This window comes from Castanea sativa, chromosome 2, assembly GCF_040712315.1.
Source record: "Castanea sativa cultivar Marrone di Chiusa Pesio chromosome 2, ASM4071231v1".
Lineage (NCBI taxonomy): Eukaryota > Viridiplantae > Streptophyta > Magnoliopsida > Fagales > Fagaceae > Castanea > Castanea sativa.
The window spans coordinates 52151064-52165335 of NC_134014.1; the positions used below are offsets into that span (position 1 = coordinate 52151064).

At 36.7% G+C, this 14272-nt stretch overlaps 1 long non-coding RNA gene and 1 pseudogene across 1 annotated transcript; both read right to left on the minus strand.

Annotated features, from left to right (window-relative positions):
* Positions 1-6405: 6405 nt before the first annotated feature.
* Positions 6406-7252, minus strand: LOC142623751 (uncharacterized). Its single transcript, XR_012842217.1, has 4 exons — positions 7023-7252; positions 6807-6912; positions 6629-6710; positions 6406-6509 (listed from the first exon to the last, which is right to left on the minus strand). It is a non-coding gene; the product is annotated as an uncharacterized LOC142623751 (long non-coding RNA).
* Positions 7253-9249: 1997 nt separating this feature from the next.
* On the minus strand, positions 9250-13793 carry LOC142625503 (acetyl-CoA carboxylase 1-like; annotated as a pseudogene).
* Positions 13794-14272: the final 479 nt, after the last annotated feature.

Genomic DNA, 14272 nt, shown 5'->3' on the forward strand with positions numbered 1-14272 from the left:
GCCGAGATTAATTTGCGAGGGTGTAGACCCTACTAGTCGCCATGTTGCACGTTGTATGCCATATACATATTTAACCGGTGAGGATCTGGACAAATGGACTCGGTCACATGATGGTGGAAGACGTTACGGGGCAATGACAACCAATATCTGCGAGTGCTTTAATGGGGTGCGAAAGGTGCCCGCGGTTTGCCCATTGCGGCAATGGTTGAATTTACTTGGTCCAAACTTGTTGCATATTTCCACGATCGACATAAAAAAATTGCGGAAGATCTCTCTCGAGGTAAGGTGTGGAGTGATTATGCAATGGAGATCTATAACAAAAATGCGCAGAAAAGCTGCAGGTCACACTTGTGAGGAATTTTAATCATGAAACTGGTGTATATCAAGTGCTTACCCCGTACAACGACCATAGAGGTGGAGGGGAAACCACGATCATGAAGTACACGTATTTGGTAGAATATGTGGTTGCGAGAAAGTGGCAAAGCTTGAAGATCCCTTGTTCACACGCAATTAAAGTTCTCCAAAGTACGCACCTCGATGCGACCAGCTATATTGACCCATGTTATAGTTTGAACAACGCCATTCACACATATTCACATAATTTTGTGGTGCCAAAGTCAGAGTCATTGTGGAGGGACGTTCGCGGACCACGGTGGGTGCCTGACCCACAGCTGTTGCGGGCCAAAGGTCGTCCTGTGGCCTCAAGAATAAGGAATGAAATGGATGGGGTACGACGAGAACGGGGAAGCCGGAGGGAAGATCCGAACTTGAGGGAGATTCAACCGAGGCAGTGATGTGGAGTGTGTCATCAAGAGGGGCATAACCGTAGAAGCTGTCCCAATTCTCGTGGGGCTTCGACAAGTGGTAGTGCTACAAACTAGGCAAGTGCTCTCACTGTTTTTATATAATATGCTATGAATTTCATTTGGTTTTTGTTCTTCGCATTTGGAAACTAACGATTGTATTTTCATGTTTGTCAGGCGAGCGAAGACCCGATTGAAGTTTTGGCAATGTACGTGGGACTTGTCGTTATCTTCTGTATATGCATGTGCTGAATGTTGTGGTTATGTACAAGTGTTTTTTTTTCTTTGTTGAATGTTGTTGCCGAATGTAGACTATGTTAATTTTAGTTAGTTGTTATTTTCTATATTTTGTTTATTGTTGAATGTTGTTGTAATTGAACTATTTGCTATCCATTGTGCTTGTCACATTAGTTGCGTTGTGCAGCTTTTCCCTAGCCAGCAATGAATAGTAACTGTTTGAATCCGGTTGTTTGTTTTTGATGTACTACTCCCTTTGATTGGTTGTATCTAGTTGTTTATTGCTGTAGGGGAAGGGAAAAAACTAAATCTTGTTTACTGCTGCAGTAGTTGCAACCAAAAAAAAAAAAATCTCAGTGGAAATCGAGTCTTTGGAACTCGATTTCCTTTGATATTTTAGAAAATCTAAAAACTGGGTAACTAATGTAAATCGAGGCTTTTAAACTCGATTTTTAAAGGCGCCATTTAAGGCGGCTTTTCAGTGTAAATCGAGGGTTTTAAACTGGATTTTATATATGTAAATCGATTCTTTTAAACTCGATTTTTAACGGGGCCAATTCCTAGAATTTTGTTGCCATTTACCATTAGATATCTAACATTTTCGTTAGTTGTCACATTTTCCAACTAGTGTTTCCTCTCATCACATAACTTCAACAAGAAGGGAGAAGCAGGGAACATAACAATTTACTGTTCCTCCCTGCTCCCACAATGGATGTCAAAATATATTGGAGAAAGATACAGTGAACTCTCTTATTTGTATGCTTAATAGGGACATTTCCCAGACAGAGAGGTCAGATAGTGAAGATGTCAGTGGATTGGTCGAAGAATGGCCTTCTAACAAAGACATAGGCCATATGTTTGAGTTTATAGCATGTTATGTTGCATGTGAAAGAGCTAATGTCTCAAAAAGTGTCCTGAGTCAGATTTTAGAATACTTGACATCGCAAAATAATTTTCCAACTAGTGTTTCCTCTCATCACATAACTTCAACAAGAAGGGAGAAGCAGGGAACATAACAATTTACTGTTCCTCCCTGCTCCCACAATGGATGTCAAAATATATTGGAGAAAGATACAGTGAACTCTCTTATTTGTATGCTTAATAGGGACATTTCCCAGACAGAGAGGTCAGATAGTGAAGATGTCAGTGGATTGGTCGAAGAATGGCCTTCTAAGAAAGACATAGGCCATATGTTTGAGTTTATAGCATGTTATGTTGCATGTGAAAGAGCTAATGTCTCAAAAAGTGTCCTGAGTCAGATTTTAGAATACTTGACATCGCAAAATAATTTTCCAACTAGTGTTTCCTCTCATCACATAACTTCAACAAGAAGGGAGAAGCAGGGAACATAACAATTTACTGTTCCTCCCTGCTCCCACAATGGATGTCAAAATATATTGGAGAAAGATACAGTGAACTCTCTTATTTGTATGCTTAATAGGGACATTTCCCAGACAGAGAGGTCAGATAGTGAAGATGTCAGTGGATTGGTCGAAGAATGGCCTTCTAAGAAAGACATAGGCCATATGTTTGAGTTTATAGCATGTTATGTTGCATGTGAAAGAGCTAATGTCTCAAAAAGTGTCCTGAGTCAGATTTTAGAATACTTGACATCGCAAAATAATTTTCCAACTAGTGTTTCCTCTCATCACATAACTTCAACAAGAAGGGAGAAGCAGGGAACATAACAATTTACTGTTCCTCCCTGCTCCCACAATGGATGTCAAAATATATTGGAGAAAGATACAGTGAACTCTCTTATTTGTATGCTTAATAGGGACATTTCCCAGACAGAGAGGTCAGATAGTGAAGATGTCAGTGGATTGGTCGAAGAATGGCCTTCTAAGAAAGACATAGGCCATATGTTTGAGTTTATAGCATGTTATGTTGCATGTGAAAGAGCTAATGTCTCCAAAAAGTGTCCTGAGTCAGATTTTAGAATACTTGACATCGCAAAATAATTTTCCAACTAGTGTTTCCTCTCATCACATAACTTCAACTAGTGTTTCATCTAAATGATCTAAAAAGATTTCAACCATGAATTTAAAATATGGGATAAATATTGCCACCAGTCATTTCAAATCAATTGTTGTCAAATAGGGAAGTTTATTGATATGCTAAGGTTAAAAATTGTATCTTATTTAAAATTTACAAGAAAAAGAAAAAGGAAAAAGAAAAAGAAAAAAAAGAAACAAAAGCAGAGAGTTAAGGCGTGACGTGTAGGAAATTATTTGATTTGAGAAAAAAAGCTCGGTGGTTTAGTTGTTTCAAATGTTAGATCTGTTCAGTGGGGCTCATGGAACCTTTGGAAGTGGAATGCCAAAGGATGATCAGAGTCTTTGATGACAATGGAGATGGACGAATTGATTTCAAAGAATTTGTCAAAGAATTTAAATAATGACATTCAGTATTACTTTAGAAAAGCGAGTTTTACTCACGGAATATTGAGTTTAGACCATAATTTTCACCAAGCACTTATAATTCTTGCAAACACTAATACAAGTACATCTTTTCATAACATACCAACAACGAACAATAGGATCATTTGCCCTCACGATCAACAACAGATCAGTCTGCACAAAACGTGTAGACATCAACAACAACGTTGAATGTTCGTAGGTAGAAATTTTTGGAAGTCATCATTGCTTGAATGCGAGAAGTACGAAATGTCACTTTCATCATCTAACGCAGTAATTTCATTAATAGACTTCATGGCTCGCTCTTGCGCCTTCCCCTTTAGATGCTTCCTAGCTTTTTGGACTGCATGAAAACGGTCTAACCGCCTTTGCATTTGATTGTTCTCTTGTTCAAGGCGAGCAAGTATGTTGGCGAGGCTCATCTCTAGGTAACTCGGCCGAGCGTGCCTTAGGAACTCGTAACCCGTGCCATCGACAATACACCTCCAACTCACACCTCTTCTCGTATAGGGTTGACCATGGTGGTTCCGCTACTACGGTGAACTCCATTGCGGTGGTATACGTACTTAGTTTTGTAGGTTTGCCGACCATGATGTGGCCAACGCTTCCAAGACTCTCGTACGTGTATATTGGCATATTAACGAAATCTCTCTTCTTTCCAACCCATTTCCCTCCATAGTGGTACGTGTATGTTTGTAGTTGTTGATCTGCCGGAACTTGTGATAATTCATTTGTTGAAGTAGATTGAAACTTGTTTCTACGTGTACGAGATGATGTTGAGGCATTGCGACTCATAGCTTACTCAACCTACAAAGTTAGTGGTGTAGGAATAAGAAAAGAATTGTGGTACATTTATAACCTCATTCCACTGTGTATTCAATAATAAAATTTAACATATTCAGGCTTGTCATGTCAATACAGCCGGAAAACCACGATACAAATTTTTTGTTCAAATGTTCCCAATGTCATAGTGAGATTCTCTTATTCAGGCGGTAGTAGTTGCGGTGTCTTGCTATGACTATTCACCGAACAGTATTCATGTGAAGAGTATTTAGCATGCTTGTGTTTCATCCGACATGAACTTGACAAGACAATACCGAGTTGTGTTAAATGCATCATAAACTTTTCAGGGGTCTTCTGCATCCTTGAAAACAGTGCATTGCAAAATGATGCAGATCTGTGTATTGACGTGAGTGTGAATGATATGACTAGATAGGGTTCAACAGTGCCGAGCTATTGAGCAGCATATGTAGCACTATGAATATCAGTGTAGCAATGGTGGACAGCTGACCCCCAAACTCGAGAATTTGTTTTAATAAATTTAGATTTTGAATAAGGGCTCTCAACCTAAACATGTTGTCTCCAATTATATATGTAAGTACACAAAGATGGATCTTCCTGACCAAAATGGAACAAAGTGGACTGAATGGACCAAATTAGACCAAATCAGACCAAATCAGACCAAATCAGACCAAATCAGACCAAATTAGCCCAAATCATACCAAATCATACCAAATCAGACCGAATGAGACCAAATTAGACCAAATCAGACCAAATCAGACCAAATTAGACCAAATCAGACCGAATGAGACCAAATCAGACCAAATCAGACCGAATGAGACCAAATCAGACCGAATCAGACTAAATCAGACCAAATCAGACCAAATTAGACCAAATCAGACCAAATCAGACTAAATCAGACCAAATCAGACCAAGTTCTATAATTCACAATATCGATAAATTAACTAAGTTATGTTAACTATCTACAAAATAAATGGTAAAACTCTGACACCCACACCCATAGACAACATACCCAACTACAATGACAATCAAATTATGCAAACCCTTACCTTAGATATGAATTTGCTGAGAGGGAAGAGCAGTGAGAGTGGATAATGTGGTTTTGTGAGAGTGAGTGGTGTGAGAGAGTTATGGTGTGAGAGAGTTATGGGTGACTGAGAGTTAGTGAGGGTGAGTGAGTGAGAGTTAGTGAGGCTGAGAGCTCTGTTTTAGGTTTTCTCTGTGTGTTACTGAGGGTGTGAGTTTCTGTGAGAGTTAATGCCACGGGCTGAGGGTTAAATACCGCTGCTGTAGCTGCAACCAAAAAAAAAAAAAAACAAAATCCCAGTAGAAATCGAGTCTTTGGAACTCGATTTCCACAATATTTTTGAGAATCCCACTGCAGAAAAAATCGAGCATTTTAAACTCGATTTCCACTATATTTTTGAAGCAAAAATCAAGCCTTTTAAACTTGATTTTCATAGAAAAGTATTGAAAAGGAAATTGAGTTTAAAAGCAAAAATCGATTTACACTGGCTTATGTTTTTTCTCATTGTGCGAAAAGGAATTATTATTATTTTTTTCCAAATTCAATAACTAATTCCCAAACACTATCAAATAACAAAAATTAAGGTAATCTTTAATGTTTAATTCCAACTTCTGCAATTAAATAGTTAAGTTTCTTTATATCATAGGCACGCTACTGGCCTTATATACATGGCTTATTATCAACAGAAGAATTTAGATTTTTGTATACATAAAATTATGCATATATTATTTGGAACTCAAGAAGTTACAACATAAATAGCATAGGTATCTGAAAATTGTATCCATCATTTATTTGGAGACTCTTGCACCAATACAACAACAACATCACAGGTTATTAATTTGGTACACCAATACATTTTATGATAGGAAAAAGAAAAAAGAGAGCATAAATCTTTGAAGATGCCTCAAGACAGTTAACCACGAAATCAACGCCATATGTTGAAAGTTGTGCAAGTGTCCAGTGACCATATGTCCATAAACTCACATCATAACCCACACCGCTAGATAAAATCAAACATTGGGAAGAAATGTTGCTGATTTTGTCATCTTTTGGAGGTTCATATGCCGGCCGGTTTTCAAGTTCTCGCTTCGGCGGCAACGAGATTGTCTTGAGCTTAATGATTCTTTCTTGACGACATTCTTCTTGCTCCTCAAGTCTTCCATTTCTTTATATTTTTCCCTCGTACTTGCACCCCCTATAGAAAATGTAAATGAACCTCCAAACCTAAGAATAAATACAATCGTGTGAGAAGAAACGTACAGCTTCTGTGAAAGATCACCAAGTATCTTTACGCAGCAAAATTTATAGCTGACTCGTCAAAAGTTATAAGATAGAACACTTACTTTAGCATACATTGTCCGCAATTTCACGAGTGAAGGTAAAATCAGGCGAAGACATAACCAAAATTCAGTTGTAATAATGTACCTGATTACAATTTTGATAATCGTCTTAACATGAGGAAGAAGGTGAAGACATAACCAAAATAGAACAGTTGTAAGTCTAAGACGAAGAGAAACTCACATTAACACCCGCTGAAGACAAATTTTTTGTCATCTCCTCTCCAAACTTGTCCTTTCCAATGGAGCCAATGTAGCCAATTGCACCATTACATTTTGAGCGTCCACAACTATCACACAAAAAAGGGAGACGAGGGTAGGGAGAATTGATCAATTATATTTCATACAAATTTAGCCTAAAAAAACGTGAAAGATGTTTCTTGCAAATACGAAACCAAACCTGGGCAACTTTGATTGAATTCCAATGTAGCACCTAGAGTCTACTGTGTATGATATGAGTTCCCCATTACAAGCATCACTTTCATCCACCAGTATCACTCTTGTCTCCTAAATCCTCAGGTTTACATTCATTTACATTTTCTATAGGGGGTGCAAGTACGAGGGAAAAATATAAAGAAATGGAAGACTTGAGGAAGCTAGAAGAATCTCGTCAAGAAAGAATCATTAAAGCTAAAGAGAATCTCGGCGTTCTTTGAAGCAAAACTTGAAAACCTGCCGCCATATGAACCTCCAAAAGATGACGAAATCGGCAACATTTCTACCCAATGTTTGATTTTATCTAGCGGTGTGGGATATGATGTGAGTTTATTGACATATGGTCGCTGGAGACTTGAACCACTTTCAATATATGGAGTTGATTTCGTGGTTAACTGTCTTGAGGCATCTTCACAATCATAAGGTCTCTTGGCAGGCTATTTTCAAAGTTTATTAGGGGTGGAGGGACAAATCCAGCTTCAAATCCATATTTGCTATTGTCCTACAAAAATTAAGAGTGCGTACATTACATAATTGATGGAGCACTAAACAAGGCTATTTCCAATGGTCATGTGAGGATGTTTTTCTTCTTCTTTTTGAACAATGTTTCTTGGTAGACCCAACTCCCCCAAAATCACAGTTTACATATTTCTGACTTTCTTCCCCGCATGCATTTTCCAATATGTGACTATGGAAACGTTGAAAACTCTTCTCACAACTAAAGCATGTCCATAGTTATAACTAATGAATGTCCACAAAATTATTAATTAGGATGAAACTTAAGATAGATAGAGTAAGCAAACAAAATTATAATGAGAATGACAATTTTCACTCATTTAAACTAAAAGCAAAAATCTTGGTATGAAGAATTCAATCACAATAATTAACATATGGAGGTACAACCCCCGTTGCATAACATTAAAAACTACTTTTTCCATTACAATCGTCAATCACTACTCTTCACGGGAACCAAGAAAGCTGAAGCTACTTAAAATTCAATTAACAGATCGAAGGTTTTATTGGCGGTGTGGGAAAAAATGTTGTTGATTTATAATATATATTAACGTGAGAATATTAACCACTATAGTTTGTGTCTCTGAAATATTAAAGTACCCAGGGAAATACAAAAACATGGAAGCCTATATAAGAAACCCCACATCCCACGACGATTAAATGTGCTAGACCCAAATTACTTTTCGAAAGAGGGAAAGAAAATAAGAATGTCCCAAATACATGCATATATATACATGACTCTAGGAAAAAGGGCTTTGGTATAATCACCCTAAAAAATTCAAACTTATAAATATGCTGCACGTATTTTGCTATTTAACTGGCTCTAACACAATTTTCAAGAGAATACCTAAATTACAGACTTGGGGTTTATAGGAGCAAGGAGAATGAGACATATAGAGAAAGCGAGCATATAAAATATTTAATATACCATTACTTATCAAAAATCTATATATATATATATATATATATATATATATATTTTTAATAAACCATGCGTTCAAAACTATTCAATTAGGATGACACTAAAATCAGGTTGTATGGGTCGAACCAGCCATCTAATCGGGGTTCATGTTAACAACTCATAATGTTGCACCGCTCACTGTTCTGTGGCTGAAACCTTTGGATGTTAGCTCTTTGTCTATTTGGGGTCCATTGGTTTATGCCGAAGAGGGTGGTGGATTTATTGGCATGGTGGAAGGGGAGGTTTTCTAGGCATTGTAATGGAGATATTTGGATGCAATTTCATTGTGTGTCATGTGGACCATTTGGAAGGAAAGAAACAATAGGGTGTTTGAGTTGAGGACATTGACTGATCTATGATACTGGTCAAGTGAGCGTTGCTGAACTCATTATATGAGCGGATGGTGGCTTTGTTCAGTCATTCTTTTTCTAGAATTTTGGACTTTATTGATTGCCGTAATTTTCTTTAATTGTGCTGCACTACTAGTACACTTCCCGAGTGCTACCGTTTTGTATGTTTTTCCATATCAATAAAGCTTTCTTACTTATCCAAAAATAAAATGTTGCATAATTTAAGAACTTCTCTGTTCACAAGCCGGTCCCCGGCCTAGATAAGAAAGATTTTGCTAAATAAGTTTTTAAACTTCACCAAGCATCCACACTACATAAGCCTACGTACCACGACATCAATCAATTAAAACTAAATAGAAATTGGAGAATTAGTTGGCCGGATAAAGGCCCTCATTTGCATCCGTACTATTAGCTACCGCAAGAATTGAGCCATATCGATTACCGATGCACAAACAATTTCGAGACACGGACTACACGAGATACAACAACATGTTGATACACATTCCTACAAATCCGCCACATGCACATTAACTTCGCATTGATACGGCATTCAATTGAATGTCCTCTCGAGCACAATATCTTCCTATATAAAAAATCCAAGTCATAAATTACATACATTGTATTTTATGTTTAGGACTTCTTTCATTTCCCTTTTTCTTTATTTTTTGGGGGGTGTGGGGAAGTAACTATGGCACCAGGGTATCACCGACTAGCAAATAAAACTAAAAATGCCCATAATTAAGGTATCCCTTTTTCACTACCTGTTTGTACCGGAGTTTTTCTCCCATAGCTACAAGAATTTGTTCCTCAATCAAGTCCACAGAGGAAATCATTTCTGTCACGGGATGCTCAACCTCGAATCCCGCCAAAAAAAAGGGAAAACATTATATAATTAGTACACCCTAAAACAGGGTAAGCTTTTAGACACGCTTATGTAAATCCACATTCTCAAGAAATATTTCTACCCGGATCCGAGTGTTCATTTCCATAAAGTAGAAGGAACCTCTTTCATCCAAAAGGAACTCAACTGTTCCAACACCAATGTAACCTATAGATGCCGCTTTGCAACCGCCGCGTCACCCATTGCTTTCCTCAACTCTGGGGTCAGTGCAGGAGAGGGTGCTTCTTCCACCAGCTTTTGATTCCGTCTCTGAACAAAAGCCATAGTCAAGAGAGCTTACTACTCGCATTTCAAAAGTAGTTGAAAGAGACTTTATAAAAACAAAAAGCCTTTCAAAAAAAGCCTCATAAATTTAGTGTACAAACATAACAAAACAAAAGCCAAAATGTGGATAAAAGTTGGGACATAAGTTCTATATTTTCTTGAATTGTTGCTATCAAAAGCCCATAAAAAATTGACCACCTTCATATATTTCCATTTGCCTATAGAACTTTAAACATGGTTATTCACTTTTGGATATGAAGCAAACTCCATTTTCATGTCTAAATTAAAAAAAAAAAAAAAAAAAAAAAAAAAAAAAAAACACTCTGAAATCAGTTTGACAAAATGTTCCAAAAATAAAAGGAATGAGTTCTGGTACCTGGATGCTGCAATCACGCTCTCCAAAGTGGACGACATTACCATATTTATCTGCAAGAACCTGTAAACCATATTGTATGGCAGGGATGAAGTTAAAGTTCCAAGTAGTATTTAGATGGAAAATTAAAATTAAAAAGATTGTAAATTTTACCCTTTTTCATTTTTATGTTAGTCATCTTTTTTTTTTGTTTTTTTGTTTTTTAAATTTTATTTTATAATTAGTTGGCCAATATTATCTTACTATTCCATGTGTGAACAACTCAATAAGTACGATGTTAAGTTGTCAACAAACAAGTGAGAATTAGGTACATGATATCTGCACTCCACACCATAAAAACAATAAAATAAAATAAAAACACACACACACATTCTCAGTTCCAGAATAAACCTATCCATCAGACTTGAAAACGTTTTATGGTTATGAACACTTGGTCCTAAATCAACAACCCAGAATTCATTTGAGAATGTTAAGAGATCACACATTTAAAAAGACATCTAAACACCCACCCAGAAATTACCTGGAACTCAATGTGCCTAGGATTTTGAATGTACTTCTCCAAATAAACTCCATCATTTCCAAATGCAGCTGCTGCCTCACTCTTGGCTTGCTGCAATTAAACCAGACCCAATTTAATACAAATTTCAAAGGAACTATACAAATAAAATTCTTTGTAGCAAATATTTGTTAAGATTAAATTGTACTATTTAGTTTTTAGTAAACATTTCAAACCAAATATGATATATAAAATCAATTATCTGAGAGGACGCAAACAAACCATCATGGAAAACAGGGTAAATCATATCTCATGAAATAGATTGATTAAATTTATCAGAAGAAAACTTCATAAACTAATGCACATAAGTAGTGAAAATGTATATACAACCAATTTCAAGTCATGCAACAACCTCGGAAGAAGCAATGGCAGCAAAAGGATAATTAGATGGAGAGATAGAATCAAGACTTTATCAAGCATTTACAGCAGTTCTGAATGTACAAGATGCTAAAATGTTATATTAGGAATTTGATGTAGTACTGGGCAGTGTAACTTTAACAAAAGTTACACGAGGTGTAACTTCCTAATTTCACTGAGTGACAGACATATTATTGGCTTTAGAAACCCAAATGATGCTGTTCATTTTCTGAAATACTGATCTATTTTATAGTTTCCACCAAGCATGCAAATGACTCACAAACAAAATATAAACGTAGGAATTATATCATTGATGATAATTAAACCTGAATCATTGGTGTATCAAAATAAATTAATCTCCAACCAAAAAGAAATAAAGATCAATACCAAAACAGACACACAAAACAGAACCAGCAGCAGCAGCAAATAATGAAAACACACACACAAAACACACAAAACACACACAAAGAAATAATGAAAACACACACACAAAACAGAACCAGCAGCAGCAGCAAAAAAAAGACTGTTTTCTAATAATTTTTTGCTAAGCAATTAACCCATTAAACATTTTAGCTTTGAGTGTATTTGTAGCCTTATTTAACATTTTAGATCAATAAGAGAATATACCCAGGATGACACCATGCATTAAAAATTTTTGGAGATAAAAAAAATATGAAAGAAAGAGAGACAAAGTAACATAAATTCATGAATTTGTAATGATAAACACAAGAAAGCCATTTGCTTCCGAAAAAGCAATTAATTAAATTTGCCATATAAGAGATGAGCTTACCTTCTGATGCCTCCTTTGAACACTGCAATCACGGCTATGCAAAGCCGCAACATTTCCATACTGATCACATCGTAACTGTACTTCTAAATGCCGGCTCTAATTACAAATCACCAAATGGGTAGTCAGAATATGATCTAGACTATAGCAGCTCTGGTCATTTAGATTCTCAATTCAGTAGATTATCTAACCTGGGAAGCAAGCTTCATTATGAATATTGGCGAGCACGGAACTTCACCCCGAACTTGCTTGAATAGTGCCCTAACTTCATCATCATTATGAACCTACAAAATTCATGCAAAGCAAATTACTTCGATTACATTGTTAAGTAAGGCTTGTAGAGTTAGTACCTTGACATGACAAGTAACTAATTAGTTTTACTTATACCCAACAACTTACACACACTTTGTCCATATAAGGGATAAAATACTGTGAAATATTAGTTATGGAAGATTATATAAGTTGTCTGATTATTATCGCGCATAAAAAAAACCTTTCTTATGCCTTTTCAGCCGCCGCCCCAAGATGCCTTGATCATTGCGGGGTAGCCTACAACCCGACAACTCGCAATTGCTTCCTATGTGTTACAGACACATGCTTCCCTATATAATTCTTCTGGAACTAATTCCAAGCAACTTGCTGCTGAAGTTTTAACCTGGAAGACAGATATTAGATGTGTAATGACCTTGCAAATAAATAATAGAGCGCAATTTTAAAGAGTAAAAAGGTTTACATGAGAGCCACTCCATGGAAGGGTGGGGACTTCACGCTTGAGCAATCAATGATGAACCAATCTTATCTCCCAATGCTGCCATAGATGTAGCCGGAGGCCCAAGAAATATGATTCCCTTTGCAATCAACGCATCTGGCGGCTCGGGGTTCTCGGATGCATGGCCCCAACCAGGCCAACCGCATCAACATGGGTTATCTCTCGCCATCCGGGTATTGAATTACAATTTATCGGGAAAACATAAAACGTCAATAGTGATTCATGAATAATTTAACTAACTATAATTATCAAACCGCTAGCCAGGACAATTAAACTATTTCTAAGAAGAAGAAAAAAGCATATAAAAAAAATCCATTACAACTTCACGACTACTTCATACGGCCCTCATATTTTTTGTTCAACTAATTAGCCTTGTCCAGTTCTATTATATGTTTTTTATCTACATGAAAAATCAATAGTTTGTGTAAATTAATATCAAAATAAATGAGAGTGATCACATTTCTTCGGCTAGAAAGTGCCTATATTGTTTTGTATTTTGGCTTTTTTGTTACAACTATGGTAGTCATCAACAAAGGGAAAACTCAAAACCGCACAACACAGGGTTTATGATACATACCTCTACAATAAGTTGGACATTGGCATAGTTATTATTATTGGTCCCACCAGGAACTTCCACAAACCGATCGGCAATTCTAATATGTTCTGCATTGATTCTCATGTCCTCCGGAGTAGCCATGGCTACCAACGGGATTGCTTTCTCTCGTGCCAAATGTTTCATAAGCCCATGTTCTAACACTACGTATAAACTTGACAGCCGCCATTCCATTGTTTGCAATTAAAATACCGGGGATTGGTTTCTTTCCTCCAAGAGCATGGCAGAATTCATCAACTTCGGATATTGTAGCAGGGGTTCCCGATAGAAACCAACCCATTTGCATACCCATTCACACGCCCTACACCGGCCATTGTGGATCTCCTTTGAGATTCGGACATGCCGCCCGCTGAGAATATGCAAGCAATAGTTCAGGGGACTGGAAGTGTAAGAAACAAATTGAATTTCTATGAGTCACTTCATTCTTCAACAAGGAAAATGCTAAGGCTACTACTAATTTTACCACAAACTGACATGGCAATGAATGTGCATGGTGCCACTTCAACAATATAATAAACGTCTGAATTACTTCTTTGTGATCAGTGAGAGTTTGATGGACTTATGCAGTAAAATTTTTAGAATCCCTAGCATAAGTCCATCAACAAACTTATGCATACAAATTTGGAAGAAAAGCTACTCTAATAATCACTAGGCCTTCCATAATTGACTTGTTTCTTCCAGGGAATCAAATTCAAGTGAACAACAAAGTCTACCAAAATTTTCTAAATTAAGTCCAATTTAACAGCAAATATTAACAAAAAAAAATACACT